General features: G+C 60.9%; 1 long non-coding RNA gene across 2 annotated transcripts in view; it reads right to left on the bottom strand.

Annotated features, from left to right (window-relative positions):
• The window catches only part of LOC141971725 (uncharacterized), a 62,755-nt gene that overhangs the window by 35,317 nt on the left and 11,305 nt on the right, over positions 1–16,133 (bottom strand). The window contains exon 1 of one of the 2 annotated variants that reach the window (XR_012635315.1): positions 8,562–8,728. The exons of the other annotated variant lie outside the window; for it this stretch is intronic. This is a non-coding gene — a long non-coding RNA (uncharacterized LOC141971725). Of the gene's footprint in view, positions 1–8,561; positions 8,729–16,133 lie in introns of those variants that run through there. 2 annotated transcript variants of the gene reach the window in all.

Raw genomic sequence — 16,133 nt, 5'->3', positions numbered from 1 at the left:
GGGCTCACCGTTTCCTCTCCTGGGTGCCAGCGAGGGCGCGCGGCTCCGTCCCCCCCTCGGGAGCGGCGTCGGTGGGGGAGAGGGGTGGCGAGGCGCCCAACCCTCGGCAGGGTGCAGCCAGGGTGAGCTCCTTCCCCAGGGAGACGTCGGCCCCAACGCGGCTCCCACGACACCTGGGGACGCCGGGAGCACCCAGGACCTCAGAGCTCGCCGGGACCCCCCCACCCTCCCGCAGGCGCAGCTCCGCGCTCACCCATCCGACCCGGCGTCGGCGCCCGAGGCTCAACCCGGCACCTACGTCATTGTTTTGGGACAAAGTCCCTTCGCGAACCGGCGCCACCCGACTCCCCGTCTCCTCCTTATCTCACACCCGCCACGGCACCGCGCTGCCACCAAAAAACCTTTTTTTTTTTTCCCCCTCCCGCCACCCCCATGGCTTGATTAAAGCTCAACCGTACCAAAAACCAAGGGGCATCACACCGAACCCCAAAAAGCACCGGTGTGCCCAATGCCGCCCCAGAAGACAGATGCTCGCCTCTCCCCCCGCCCCCCCCCCCCAAAAAATGCCAGCTCTGGGGAGAGGATTGATGGAGGGAGCAAGAAGCAGCATACCAGCCACCAGCTGCCGCGGGAAGAGCCTTGGCTGCCTTCGCCACCAGCATCCTGCTCCAACCATTTGTTCTGCTTCTATTTTAGAAAGCGATGGGGCTCGGCGCTACGCGGCTCCCAACCTCCCCACCGCCGAGCGAGGCGACAGATTTCTGCAAAGAGGTAGCGCCGGCTCTGCTCTTCCCCATCTTGGCAGCGGCATCCGCGCGGGGCCGGGGATATTTTTGAACGAGCGAGTCGAGAGGTGCTAGTTTTCCCGGCGGCTCGTTGCCGGCGCGTGGGAAGGACGGCCGTGCCGAGTCAGGGAAGGTTGGGGATGGATCCGTGATTGATCCCTGTGCTCAAAACCCCAGGAGATGGGGCATCGAGTCCTCTCCTAAACGGCGCAGAGCGAGGTGTCCACCGAGCTCTCTGGGAAAGTGTCACCCAAGAGGAGAGGCTGGAGAGCAACCCGGCTTTTGCTGAGCCCCAACGCCGCAGCCCTGAGCCCTTCCCGGGAGCCCCCAAGCCCCCCACACTGGTCCAGCCCGGATCCGTGTGATCCCAAGGGCTGCTCCTCACTGGAATGCCACAGAAAACCGCCCCGAGCTCAGGTCTGGACAAACATTGCCTTCACCCGACTCTGCCACCCAGCTCCATCGAAATGAATTTGCTGCTATCGCAAGAGTTTTCTGAAGGGCAGAGACACATCTCCAGGGAGCACGTGGTTTATCCCCCAGGATAAACCTCCTCACCTCCACCACGACCTCCCCGGCGCTGGCAGCGTCGGCAGCGGGGACACTTGATGCTGCACGCAAATCCTTTTTGCTTCCCCACCACGGTTTTTCCAGCAAGTTCCCAACCGGACGGGCACCCAACAGCAGAGCCAAAGTCAAAACCCCCTTTTGGCAGAATTGCAAAGAGTCAATTTTTAAGCAGCTGCAGGTTTTTCAGCCATTCCAACCCGAATGGCACCAGAGTCCCCTCCCAAAGTGACGCCGAGATGCCGCGGGTGCTGCAGGACACCGCGCCCCGGGGACGCCCGCGGGGCTCAGCCGCCTGCGCTCGGACAAGGCGGGTTGTTCCTCCCAAAGCTGAAAGCTGGCTCACATGCCAGCGACAGCTCCGTGGGGACATTTATCAGGATATTTAGAAAACGCGTGACAGCTCAGACCCCACCTGTGGTTACGCAAACACACGGCCCTTCTCTGCTTCCATACTGCCTCAAGATTGGTAAAAACAAAAAACAAAAAACAGGCCTAAGCTTTGCAGAAGGTCCTCTCCCATGGATGCCACCACAGAGCAGGAGCACCCACACCTGGGGCCTTATCCCCACCGCAGCCCCTAATCACACTATTTTAGGAGAAAATGCTAAAATTTTAGCAGAAGATGCTCTCAGTGCAGATCACCGCGGCCTGGGGCTGCGGGACAGGACGGTCTCTGTGACTGCACGCTTGAAAAAAAAAAAAAAAAAGTCTGGCTGGTCCAAATAACTCGTTCACATTTTTTATAAAACTTTTTTTCTTCCCTGTCAGTGGAAACTCCTGCTACGGCACCGTGTCTCAAGGTTATTGCTTGGGGTGGGGGAGGATTTCAGGTTTTACAACCGAAAAATTCCAGACAGAAACCCAGAAACATTGCCAGATTTTTACTAAACAGAAGTCCTTCAGCCAATTTATTTCACTTACTTTTTTTTAAGCTTGATGCACCAGGTTTTAAGCAAACCCCGGGTTTTTCAGCCCCCAAAATTTTGACTGCTTTGATAGAAAACTCTGAGGCCGTGAACATTTTCCATCCTCAATTTCTTTCTTCAGGAAAACCAAAGCAAACAAATCTGACCCCACATATTTTCCCCACCTGCACGACATGGGATGTGTTCCTGGGTATTTCTTTCTGTTGCGCTTAGTGATTTTTCCCTGAATTCTTCCAATAATTGGAAAGGAAAAATTCTCTTTTTTTTAAAAAAAAAAAAAAAAAAAAAAGTTTTATCTTCAAAATCAAAAAAAAAAAAAAAAAAAAAAAGGTGCTTTCCAAAAGGATGGAGAAAAGTCACATTGTTCCAAAAGGCATTTTCATTTGAAAAGGAAGATGAAAACTTTCAACCAGGGCTATTTATAACCACAGCTTATATCCATCAATAACACCTTCCACCCCACAAGCTCCCCTCCATCCTCCCGGGCAGGTAACACCCTCCTGACAGCCCCCAGCACCCTGCCGCGGGGTGCAGGATCCGGCCTCGCAGGCGATGCAAATATTCCCTGCTGCTGCAGGAGGAGGAGGAGGAGGAGGAGGAGGAATCCTTTTGCTGCCAGATGAGCCTACAAGAGGTGACCCCTTTGCAGCCCCGGGGTGGGCTCAGGTCGGGGACCCAGCCCTGTGAGTGGGTGCTGCCTCCTGAATCTCTTTACTGATTTTTTGGGGTTGAAAAAAAAAAAAAAAAAAATTTAAAAAATAAAAGCGAGGAGATGTGGTTTTGCCCTGCCTCCTTCCAAAAAAAAAAAAAGGCCGATGCGGCAGCAACGCTGCAGTGGGAGGTCACCCTTCCCCACGGCCCCCGGCCCCCCACCCGCACCCCGAGCATCCCAGCTGGGGGTCGATCGGAGGCGCCTCCCCCTGGAAGCGGTTTTGGGTTTGTGCCGGACGATTGCTGGAAGCTGTTTGAAGTTCTGGAAAGAGAAACGATTCCTCCTCCTCCTCTTCCTCCCTGCCCAGAAATAGGTCATTTAATTACCACCTTTCCAACCCCAAAACAACACTGACTCAAGGCGGGAGGTGGGAGCGCTTCAACCCCTCGCCGGCTCATGCCCAAAGCCACCGCGGCGCGGCTTTGACCTTGAGACAGTCACAGCAGCAGGACCCGGGCGTTGGGGCAACGTCAGCACCGATGGCAAGGCCTCAGCTCCCCGCTTCTGGATTTCAATTAGCGCTGATCAATTAAAACAAGGAGGCTCGGGGACGCGGGCGCTGCCGAGCTCCTCCACGCGCGGCCACCGGCCACAGCCGCGCGCCGGCTCCAGGAAAACCAACAGCTAATTGCACGTTGGGAAATAATACGTGTCCTGCTCTGCACCGAGAGAAACGTGCGGCTCCGGCACGGTCCGGTCCGGCTGCTTCGGGACGGGACACCGCGATGGCTCCGCGGTGGCGGCCGGAGCCTGACACATCCCAGCATGGGCATCATCCTGCCCTACCAGCCCGTCCTCACCGCGCGCACCAAGGCACCGACCCCGGCGCTTCTGCTGGTTCTGCTTTTGCTTTTGGCAGGCTGGGGGTGTTAAAAACCTCACGGGGTGTCACGGCACCACCCGGGCATCGGGGATGGGGCCCGGTGGCTGCTCCGGCATCCCAGCGCTCAACCACAGCCGGGGCAGCTCGTCGCGACCAGAGCCTGGCAGAGGAGCCCCACCACCACCTCGTCTCATCCACACCTGCCCCCCCACTTTTATAGAGGGGAGGAGGTTCACCTACAGCTCAGGAGAGAGCGGCCGCAGAATTGGGGAGCTGCTGCCGTGTCCCCCCAGCCTTAGCGTGAAGCTTCCCCAAAAAACCCTCCGCATGCAGCTCAGAGGCCCCACTCCCCCCATCTTTTTATCCACCATTTATGAGAAAGCAAACGTGCAGCCCACACACACACCTCCCCTTGCAAATAAACCGCTCCGAAATGATTCCCCATGTTTTTAACAAGTCCTCGCTCCACGTGGGCACTTTTGTTTTTTTTTTTCCCCCCCAGTTTTTAAAGGACGCAAGCTCTTGTCCGTTTTTCAAGCGGTGGGGAGCTACAGCAGGGAGACACCAGGAGCGAGGCGAAAGGAAAAATTAAAGAAAAAGCACAAGCAAACCAAACTGGAGTGCGAGATGAAAAGCGACAGATCTGTGGAGGTAGAGCTGCTGGCAGGCAGACGGCTAGATCCATCTTGAAAGCAAAAGCAAACTGCTGCTCAAACAAGGCAGAAGGAAAAACCTAGAGGTCTTCCGGCACTGCCTAAGCTCTGATCAAACAAAATGATTAACAAATTTCAGCTTTTTATTGAAAGCTTCTCTAATTAGAGGAAAAAAGGAAAGGAAAATTTAAAAAAAAAAAAAAAAAAAGCCCGAGAGGCGCACTGGATGGTAAAGTAATAACTACCAGCTCGGGGAGGCGAGGGGGTGATGCATCCCATAGTCCTGCTGTTGTGGGGAGGGCGAGTGCGGCCAGGGGCACCCAGCTCCCACCCCACGGCACCCAGCACAGCCGCGGGTTTCAACGCCTTCCTCCCCAACCCTCCTCCTCCTCCTCCTCCTCTCTGCCCGTGCTCTGACTCACTTGGTTTTTGCTCGCCGCAGCGGCAGAGCCGAACCTTCCCAGGGGCAGGACTGTCATTTGCTATAGAGTCACCTCTGAACTCTGGCCGGCTCAGCCTCTAGGAACTGCCAAAATAACTATAAAAATAAAAAAAGAGCCCCTGGCCCGAGGAGCTCGCCCTCCGAACAGATGGGACAGCTACGGGGCGAGGCAGAGGGGATATTTTTAGCTCTGGTTGCAGATGGGGAAGTCCAGCATGGCACCTCCACGGCAGCCCCCGCCGCAGCTCGCCACGGCCCCGCTTGGGCCACCTCCCCGCGCGCTCCCCGGTGTTAACGGGATCTGACGGGATGCTCCCAGGCCTCGGGCACCGCCGCGCCCCTGCACGGCATCTCGGGCTACCGGGGGCACCCGGCGGGGTGGCAGCAGTCCGGCAAAGCGGGGGCCACGCCAGCGACACGCAGGCCTCTCCCTCTTTCATCTCCGATCCCAAACAAGCCATCTGATCCCCGCAAGCCATCGTGGAAGGGGGACACCACGCAGAGTCCCGCAGCAGGACCCTCCCGGCACGCTCCGAGCGATGCCAGCCTGACCCCGGGAAGCACTCTGGCTTGGAAAAAAAAATAAGGAAAAGCAATTCCTGCCCCTCACCACTGATAGGTTTTTAGGTTTAAATGACTCGCCCAGGGTCGCAGTGGCAAAGCCCGTAACTGAGCCCCTCCTGGTCCTTCAGGATGAGTCGGGAGGCATCACCCCCCACCCTCGCCTTCATCCTTCCTCCGTGCGCCGGGGCCCGCACCAGCATTGACACCTCCCTCCAGGCAGCCACCAGGCAGTTCCCGGCCTGCGCCGGGTCCCGCTCCCGGACTTTTCATCCGACACTTTGGGCTTTGTTCTCCTCCGTACAAAGCCGCCGTCAGGCTGCCCTGGCAGCCCGGACAGACCTCGAAGTGGATGTGGTTTATGACCATATTTAGGCTCCTTTACGTTGCCAGAGTCGCAGTAAAGGGCTGCGGCGTTAAATGAGAATCAGACCCCACTTGTTTCACTTGGCAGCCTGGGAAAAATCCACCCCGGGTGACTCCAGCACCATCGGTGCCTCCACCCTGCCCGCTCGGGGACAGGATAAAATAGCAACAAGCCCTTTCCAGCTCCGTGGTTGCACTTCCCAAGCCCCACACCAGCGAGGAGGGGGGGGATAAACACATGAAAAACACCACCCCCTCCTCCTGAGAGCAACACCGAAGCGTGGGGAAGCAAAGGGACTTGCCCAAGGTCACCCGCTGACAAAGCCAGGACTTCCCAAGGTCCCTGGAGCCCCCCGGCAGGACCAAGCGCAGGCGGGGACGTGACCACCCAGCACGAGGAGCCCCCGGGCTGGTTTGTGCTGGGAGGTGGCGGGGTTGGGGGGGGGAGCCGGAGTGGGAGCACTGAGCCACCAGCCGCAGGAGCCACCAGATCCTTCCACGCGAGCCGGTGAAACCCCTGCCGTGGCTTTTCCACCGCGCTGGCAGCACCGGAGAAACCCGAGCGGCGGCCCCCACCGCTCCGGGGCCACCGGCCACCTGCTCCGAGCCCAGCACAAGTGCGGATGCCTCAGCCTGGCAAAGCCACAACAACTGCAGGGGCTGAAGGGCAAGGCTGGTGGGGGAGGAAAGGAGAAGCCACGAGGCCTGGCCAGAGGTCTGTGACCTTCAGAAGCCCACGGGCAACAATCCTGAGGGCAGGGCAGGCGGCTCACTTTGAGCTCCCAAGGGACACGGGCAGCCCCAGCGCTCCCCACGCCAGGGCCACCAGCACCGAATTGGCCCAGGGAAGGACAGAAAACACCCAGAATAAACCTTACCTACACCCAAAATCCACAGCCTGTCACCCACTCAGCCCCACCGGCAGCGAGGTTTCGGGCTGGCTGTCCTGGGACGGCGGTTTAAGAGCCCCCACCTTGGCAGAGCAACGAAAAATCCACGTGGGGCCACACGCCGCAGGGAGAAAAGGCTTTGGAGGGGCAGGATTAGGCCTCCCCCGGCGCGGGGGGGCGGGGGGGAGCAGGCAGAGGCGTTGTGCCGAAGCGCTGCCCTGGGAGGAGGCGCGGGGGGAATTCACACCAGCTGTGCTCCACTTACCAGCATCTGCCTCCCTGCCCAGACCCCTGCCTGCAGGTGGGGGGGGGCTGTCACTGGTCACCAACGCGGGGTGGCTCCTGATAGCCTGGGAGGATGAGGAAGGAAGGAGGGGGACACACACATGACACCCCAGCTCGTGGCTGTGGGGTGTCAAGGGGCTCCCCGGGCGCGGAGGGAAGAGCCGTGCGTGTGCGCACACGCGTGTGTCTGGCTGGGTGTGTGCGTGAGGCGGGGTGGGGAAGGGGGGAATAAAATAAATAAAAAAAAATAAAAGCCAAGAATAAAGCCAAGGGGACGAGCTGCTGGGAAGGAGATAAGCCGCTGGCAAACAGGCGTTACAGATGCCGGGACGCCCTGTCCACCACATCCTCCCCCCGCCGGCATCGCGCGGCCCCTCGACGCCTCAACGCTCTCGACGTCCCGGGGAGGCCGCGGCGGCGTTACCGGGGGCTTCGCCCCCCACCACAGCACCTCGCTCCGGGCGCTGTCGGCCGGCAGCCGCGGCGCTGGGCCCCCACCGCTGCCACCGGCCCCGAGGAACAAACAATCACAGCTGTCAGCTCCAGAGCCGGCACCCGGCCAAGTCATCGAAGCTCCAGGACTCGATTTACCGCCGGCTCTCCGAAAGCTGCTCTTGCCAATCAAAAACCACAGCCGCCCCCCCCCTCCAGCACCCCGAGCCTCGCCGTGGGCCCCGTCACCGGCAGCTCACCCCACAGCACCCTCAGCATCACCCCGTGCCCCACCCGCCGAGGACATCCCCCCCCTCCCCAAAATGCTGCTGGGCCCCACATCTCCTGCAAAGCCACTCCGGGCCTCAGGGGTTGTCACCCGTGGGGCAGGGGAGGGGGGGGTGGGGGTCCGTGGGGGTGCAACCCCTCCGGCACTGCCCCAGAGTGGGGTGAGCACCCCCCCCCCGCTTCCCCAGTGCTTGCCCCCACCCCATCAGCAGCACCCAGCGGGCAGCGGGACCCCTCCTCTCCCCTCTCCCCCTGCACCCTCATCCCACCCGCAGCCACGTCCCCCTCCCCATCCCGCCCCCTCTCACCTGTCCCCCGCAGCGCCCAGGCCGAGGCGACACTTCTTCCCCTTCCTCCCTCTCCCTCCTTCACCTCTGCACCATTTTGGTGACGGTTTGTTTTGAAGCGGCGGCGGGGGGGGGGGGGGGGAGGATGTGCTCTCCGCCTCCGCCGGCTCCGCGCTCCGGCCGCGCTCCGCCGCCCATCCCCGCCGCCTCGGGGCGGCACCGAGGGGCGAGGAGGGGGTGGAGGGAGGGAAGAGGGGGGGGGGGGGGGGCACCAAAAACACACACAAACGGAGCTCTTCGCCCTCCTAAACGCGAGCGGCGCGGCCCGGAGCGGGAAGAGGGAAGGGGGGGGGGGAAGAAGGAGCTGCCGTTCTCGGAAGTAACGCCAGAATCGCAGAAAAAAAAAAATCAAATATATATATATATATATTAAAAAAAAATAAATTAAAAAAAGCCCCCCCCCAAATTTAGAAAAAGCTAATCAAAGCCACCGAACGTTAAAAGAGAGGAAGGAGAGCGCGAGGGAAGGCCGGGGACCCACCTTCAGCGGGGCGCGGAGCCCAGCCGCCTCCCGGGGCTGCGGCGGAGCCGGCGGGGAGCGACCATCGCCGGGGCCGGCCCAGCCCAGCGTCAGGACGCGGCGGCGCAGGGCGCGGGCAGCCAATGGCCGCGGCGGCGCGGAGGAAGCGGAGCGGGGCCGGGGGGGGCAGAGCCGGGGGCCGGGGGGTGTTGGGGGGAGGAGCGGTGCCCCCCCGCTCCCCACGGCTCAGCCCCGCTCGTGTCGGTGCTTCACGCACAGCGGGATGGGGGGGGGGGGGGGGTGTTGGGGTCCCTCAGCCTCTGGGTGCAGCCCGATCGCAGCTGCCCCCGGGGGGGGGAAAGGGAGTTTGGCCGGAGCTGCTGGGGCTCGGGGGTGTGGGGCTGGTGGGGTTCGAGGGGGGTCGTCCCGGCTCTGAACCCCCCGGGGTCGGTCTGGGCGTCTGACCCCGACAGCCGCGCTGGGGCGCGTTGCCCGCCCCCCGCCCCGGGGACAGGGCCGGTTCTGCGGTTGGGGGGGCTGGAGCCGACGCTCGGAGGTGGCCGAAGGTCCCAGCTCAGTGTCCAGCCCCAGCACCGAGCCCTCGGGGGGACTCTCGCTATGGGCCACCCCGTGCCACCCTCCCCTCCCGCACCCCCAAGGCGTGGGGGCCCCCGCAGGACACGGGGGCGATGCCCCGGCCCTTCCCCGCAGCACCGAACCCTCGGGGCTGGCAACACGCGGCCGAGCACTCGCCATACCCCAGCCAAGGGCGGCCTGCGCTCGGCGCTGCAGGGCCACAGCGCCCGGGCCCAGCCCCGAGCCGGGGCATTACGCTCCCTCTCGCCCAGCTCCTCCTGTAGCTTCAACCCGGATAAACTGCTCCGTGGTTACCCTCAAGAAATCCAACCTGTTGAACAATGACTCCCACCGCAGCGCTCGCTCCGCGCCGGGGCTGTTTGGGGCTGTGGATTGGGGCACGACGCTGATTTTTAGGGGGTTGGGGATGTGGGGGTGCCGTCTCCATCTCGCCTCCTTGGCTGGGGCGTCAGGGCTGGGGCCGGTGACTGGCAGGGTCTGCGCCGAGGGGCACGGCCGTGACGGTTTCATGCCGTGTGGCTCCCACGCGCCACGGAAAGCAGGAAAAATAAAAATCCAGACTGCACCCGGTGGCGGCAAGTTGGTGCCGGGGGTCAGAGGCGTTTTGTGGTTCCCCCCAACCGGCAAAAGCGCAGCCCCCCCTTCCCGTACAGGCAGCGTGGAGCCAGCACGAGTCCAGCGGGAGCCTGATGCCCTCCGGATGCTGAGGGGTGACTGTGTCACGCACGAGGCCATTGTCCCAGTATGAGGGGACTGGTGATGTCCCAGCCCCGTTGGGTCACATCCAGCTGGAGCACTGAGAATACGGGCGCTCCCGGCGGCCCTGGAGCACAAAAACAGCCGCGGGGGAGTTGCCGGGGGTGGGGGAGCAGAGCCAGCCGTTGCATTTCTACCAAACCCCTGCCTGTAACCATCAACCATCACCCATCTTGCAGCAGCACGCGGTCGCCCTGCGCTGGCCTCCTGGCTCTTCCATGGCACAAAGTGCGGCACAAGCCCAAAAAACCCAGTTATGTCCCCAAAGGGGCGGTGTGCGAGGATGGGGTTGGGGTGTGCACTCTGGTTGGGGCTGTGCATCATGGCCGGCTCTTCCTCGAGCCCCATCCCGGGCCAGGAGGGCAGGAAGAGGTTCCCGATGCCGGTGACTCAGCCAAGGGGGGGACGTTTTGCTTCACGCCGGGTGTGGGAGGAGGCTCCGGGTGCGTGGAAAGTAGGCGGCAAATTATCCGAGGTGTGAGGTGAGCGTGCGGCTCACGGAGGCTCGTGGGCAAACGCCGCAGGGAAAGCTGGGGGGCGAGTGGACCCACAGCCCGGGGATGGGGGTCGGGGTCCTGCTCCGGGGTTCCTCAGGGGACGGCGGGTGCTCGGGGACAGGAGGGTGGTGGGGCCACAGCCGGGAGCTCCTTGATGGGCTTTCTCGGGATCTGGTGCGTGCCCCCCCGCCCTGGCAGAGTGTGGCCCCTGCACCTTTCCTCACATTCATCTGGGACAAACTAAGTAAAAGACACAAATACCTCTGTCGGGGCAAGAGGTGAGAGGAGAGGCCGGGTCCGACCCCAAGCGTCGCCGGTGGCACGAGCCCCCCCGCCGGCGTCACCCCTCTGACTCAGTGACACAGTTTCCTGCTGGCTCCTTCCCCCATCATGATACATATTTCTAGTGGACTTTTCAGTGTATTTGGCTTTTTGGGGCTGTTTGTTGTCAGTTAAGTTATTTTATTATATTTATTGTTAGAAATAGGGCTATTTTTAGCACCCTGTTGGTTTAGATAGAGATGGGATTAGTCATCTCACCAAGAGCTGTTTGCAGTCTCTCCTCAAGGATTCTCTGGCGTTTGTTTTCCAATCAACTGAGATCATGTATCCAAAGAAATAAAAAATAAAAATAGTCATAATAATGTGCAGCAGCCGAGCTCCGGTGCCTCTCCTTGAGCTATGGGGTGGAAACAAGGGAAGAATCCAACCCAGGATATTTATGAGACGAAGACGAGAACATTACTATGAACCTCAAAGTATTTTGGAAAGTCAGTTTGAGCTGTAATTTTTTTTTTAATTTTTTTTTTTTTTCTCTTGGGAACCAAATGCTGAGTAACTCCCTTCCCACACCAGGCTGATGGCTTCGTACAGCTGGTACGCAGCCTCTTGACAGTGGAAATTGCTTTCCCTTGCCCTATGCCAACGGGTAGGAGGCAGGACTCCTGGGTCTTCCAAGATATGCAGCCACCTACACCCTCAGGCTATTAAAAAAAAAAAAAAAAACACCCAAAAAACCTAAAGTGGGAAAAACATTTGCTCCTTTCCTGCACAGAGCGCAGGGAGGGTGGGAGAGGAGCTGGTTGAGGGCTCGTTTTAAAGCCAAGAGGCCGAGAGCACCGTGGAGCAGCATCTCTACCCTCTCGCCGCAGCTTTTGGTCTCTCTCTGCCTCCGTTCCTCCCTCCGAGCCGAGTGGGAACAGAGCTCCCACGCTGCTTTTGGGAAGACCGGTTTGGCTTTTCAAAAGATAGGAGTCAGATGTGGCCAGGAAGCAAAGTCTGTGGCTCATCTCCTCACTCGCTGGCGTGGAAGAGCCGCCGCCAGCTCATCACCCGGCAATGCCGGCGCCCTCGGGATGCTGCAGAGCTTGAAGCGAGGAGGGGGGGGAGATGGATGTGGGTCTCCCACCAGCCCCACCTCAGCTGGACCCTGACCCTGGCAGGGGGTGGCGATGCCCTTGGTGGTGCCCCGGCCTGATTTTGGGGATGGGGGAGCAAACACCGACGGGGGAGAGGAGCTGGAGCTGTGCGGCGAGATGCACTCACAGGGTCAATCTCTCCAGCCCCAAGGTGAGGGACACCCCCGGTGACCCCCCAAGTCAAGGGACAGCCCCAGTGGCCCCCCAAGCTGAGGTACAGCCCCAGTGACCCCCTAAGCCAAGGAACAGCCCCAGTGACCCCCTCCGAATCAAGGGACAGCCCCAATGGTACCCCCAAGCCCTGGGGCAGCCCCAATGACCCCCCCAGGTCCCTGCCAGCCTGTGTCACCCGCCCAGGGCACAGCGCAGCGCAGAGGCCGGCACACTCGCTGCACACCCCACCCGCGGAGAGGACGAGGGTGGCACACGTGCGGTGACAAGGTTGGGGGGGGGGGGCTGGTGGGGAGGAAGCATCGCCTTCACGTGGCCCCCCCCACGCCGCCCACCCGGGCACGGGTGTGCTGGAGGCGGATTATTTGCCCTCGCAGCTGGCAGAGGCCCCAGTGTTTGCTGGGGGGGGGTGTGTGTGTGTATGTTGGGGGGGGGGGATCATTTCATGGAGCGAAGCCACCAGCGATGCTCCCAGGGGACCCTGCGAGGCTGGGTGCCGGGTCCCTGTGCCCCTGCCATGCACACACACACACCCCCCCCCAGCCCCACGGCCCCCTGCTCCCTGCAAACGGTCCCTTCCTCCCTGCCCCCCCCCTTCCTCTCCAAGTCTAAATTCTCCCACAGCGTCCATTGACGTCCTGCCTGCGTCACCGTCTCCAGCACAACCAGACAGCACGTGGGAGAGGCAGGTTTAAAGCGGCACGGCCCTGCGAGGGCTCCAGCTGCGCACCCCAGCAGCGGGGCCGCCTGGGGCGGGGGGCACAGCAGCCCCGCTGCCCCCCCCAAACCCCTCTTTACCCCCCCAACCGAGGGCGTGGGGCAGCCGCGAGGGTTTTCCCGGTGTCACCCCAGGAGGAAGCGGGGGGGGGAAAGGCGCAGGTTGGGCTGAGATGAGGCTTTTTCTCTCCCGTCGCGAGGTTTGCATGGGAGCGTGAAAACATTTTGCTTCCAGGTCTGTGCCTGCATCCTCCCTTCCTCCCTGCCGCTCTCCAAACCCACCCCAAATGTGGCCCAGAAGCACTGGCAGCCAGGGGAGGCAGCTTGCATTAGACATGCAAGCTCACAGACCCGGCTCCAAAACCTAAAGCCGAACTCCTGGGGGTTTTTCCCCACCGCCAGACCCTGGGCCAGTCCTTGTGCCTTTCCATCTGGGCTTTGCCGGTGCCTAAATTAAGGTGCAGCTTGGCTGGGTCCGAAGACCTGAAAACGGGGTTTGCAGTAAAGCATCAGATCTCTGCAAGTGTCTGGGGTGCGGCGAGTTTTGCGAGGGCTCAGGTGCCTTCCCTGAAGCTCGCTCATAATTTCAGCCCCTGGATATTGTCTTAGAGCTGCAGCGCTGCAGGACATCATCTTACCCGTGACTCAGGGCTTCGGGGTGTGTTGGGAGAGCACACCCCCCCCCCCCCCCCCCCCCCCCCCCCCCCCGCAGCCCCCCAAACAGCCCTGCTTCCTCTCTGTGTCCACACTGCAACCCTGGGGGCTATTTTTGTCCCTTCCCTTCTATTTATTGTGCCAAAGCCATGTGCGGTTGGAGAACGCCGGGGTGTTTGCTTTATGATTGCTTCCTTTCCGCCCATAACCTTTTGCCTTAAAACAGGATTCGCCCTGATCCTCGACCCAAGGCCGGGAAGCCTGGGCAGGGTGCCACCAGCACTGGCACCACAAGGCTCTTGGGGGACAGAGATTTCTGGCTCTGATCCTGATTTGGATGCAAAGCTGAGTGCAGAAGTGCTGCCCTTCAGCTCCCCAGGCACTTCCCCAGGGCACAGACTCGCAGCCCCAAACCTCCTCCCCTCCGAGCATCCCCAGCTCCGGCTCGGTGCAGCCAGCGTGACGTTCGAAGGCAGACACAAGGGTGAGTGGGAACCATCATGGCGAGCCCTCAAACAGGAGCCACCACCAGAGAAGGGGAAAAAAAAATTTAAAAAAAAAAAAACGCAAGTTGCAGAAGGCAGCCACCCTCAGCGTCCTGCCCAAAGTCCCACAGACCGTCTGCGGCTGAGAGAGGAACTGAGTCAGGGCCAGCTCTTCGCGGAGGCCGGGCAGCCTGGTGCAGGTGGCCCTGAGGCCAGTGGGGACCCACCGTGGGGACGGCTCTTTCTCATCCTCTCTGACACCCCGCTCAGGGCATGGAGGCAAAGGGAGGGTGACTCTGAGCAGGGCTACTGGGGCTGGCTGGAGGCTTGGACCAGCCTGGAGATCACCGGGCCACCAGCCTTGATAAACTGAGGGCAGGTAGGACCCCACTGCTGTCCGAAAGCATGGGCTGAGCTTTACAGAATCCCAGAATCATTCCGGTTGGAAAAGCCCCTCGGGATCAGCGAGTCCAACCCTCAGCCCGACTCTACAGAGCTCTCCCCTACCCCACATCCCCCACAGCTCATCCCAACGGCCCTTAAACCCCCCAGGGATGGGGACTCCCCCCTCCCTGGGCAGCCTGTTCCACTCTCTGACCACTCTTGCTGGGAAACATTTTCTCCTCCTGCCCAGCCTGACCCTCCCCTGTGGCAGTTTCCAGCCGTTCCCTCTTGTCCTGTCCCTGATCCCCTGGGAGCAGAGCCCAGCCCCAGCCTCTCTGCAATGTCCCGTCAGGAGCTGCAGAGAGGGATGAGGGCTCCCCTCAGCCTCCTCCTCCTCACACTGAACACTCCCTGTCACAGATCAGGACCGTTTGCCGGCCCCCCCAGCACACTGCTGACCCCCCACTCCGCTGTATGGCACGGCGTGCGCCCTGCACACCGCAGCTTACACTCCTTGGGGTAACCACCGGGGCCCTGATGGGGAACATCCAAAAGCTTCTCCAGGCAGCAAACCCAGCCTGGCCTTAGCTCAGCCTAGCTGGTGGCAACTTTGTTGGGCTGCACTGGAGGTTTCCAGCGGGACAGCAGCAGTACCCAGGGCAGAGCAGGCACAGCAGAGCATCCCCCGGCCCCCACTGCTGGGGTTTTATCAGCAAGGGAGATGTCTTTTAGCACCCAGGAGGGTTAAGCCTGGTACGCAGCTTATCAGCTAACCGAGGCTGTGAAAACGTCTATTTCGGAAGAAAAAAACACTATGGAGCATCTTGCAATTTCAAATTAACTAGATCTCTCCTTTTTCTCCCAAAGCAACTGCAGCTACGCTCTCCCTTTTCTGGTGCAGGCGGTGGCTGCAGCAGCCGGCGGGGTAGAGCTTCCGCAGGCTCCCCGAGCAAGTGCATATCCTGCGTGTGTAGGAGTAGCTGCTGATTGGGAGCAGCCCAATTTCAAGGAACTCCCAAAAGTTACAAGCCTTAACATCTTGCTGAATCAGAGTGCGAGAGCCAGAGCAGCTCCATGCCTGGAGAAAGCAAAGATCTGGGTTTCTGCAGCCAGGACCTCTTTGCTGTACATAATGATCTCCATTCCCCCCTCCACACACACACACCCCCCTCCTGCAACCCTCCTTGAGACAATCTCTCAAATCCTGCACGCATGCCTGGCCCTAATGAAAGGGCCCAGCACCTTCCCCATCGCCCAGCCTGTTAAACCTGCACAAACTGAGCCCAGCATACACACAGAAAAAAAAAAAACCAACCCTCTCCTGGGTGAGGTCCTTATCACCCGTGAGTCAACGCAGCCTCCCAGCCATGGGTCGGACCCATCTCCACGCTGCCGAGCCTCGATGCAGCTGGGAGGTGCCCCGGGGACTCTGCACCGTGGATTCGGCTGCGTGACATCGTGTTTTGCACCACAAAAACCAGCCTGAACCCTCCCGGTCGTGGCTCTCGGGAGCGTGACCCCCCTGCAAGGCAGCGGCCGGGCTGCCCTCGCTGCTGCTCACTTGATCCCGTCTCCTCCCCGCCTAATCCGCGCTCCCCTCCCGGTATCCTCTGCTCCACTTTAATGCCAAACGTTGGCCGGCAGCCACTCGGCTCTGGAGGACGCCTTTTTTTTTCCCCGGTTATGCAACACGAAGCTGAGCTGTTTGCCTTTCTCTGCAAGGGAGTTTTGGGAGGCCAGGCCGGGAGCCCTGTATGGGGAGCGGGCAGGTCCTGGGGTGCCCCAAACTGGGACCGAGAGGCAGCAACACTGCCTCCCTCCCTCGCCCTGCTCCTAGGGCTGCTATCCATTCCTAACCCCATCTCCTTCTCCTCTTTCCAGGCATCCCAGTGCCCCCCCTCCAGGCTCCCTTTC

The sequence above is a fragment of the Athene noctua genome, chromosome 29 (assembly GCF_965140245.1).
Source record: "Athene noctua chromosome 29, bAthNoc1.hap1.1, whole genome shotgun sequence".
NCBI lineage: Eukaryota > Metazoa > Chordata > Aves > Strigiformes > Strigidae > Athene > Athene noctua.
This window is presented reverse-complemented; position numbering and strand designations above follow the sequence as displayed.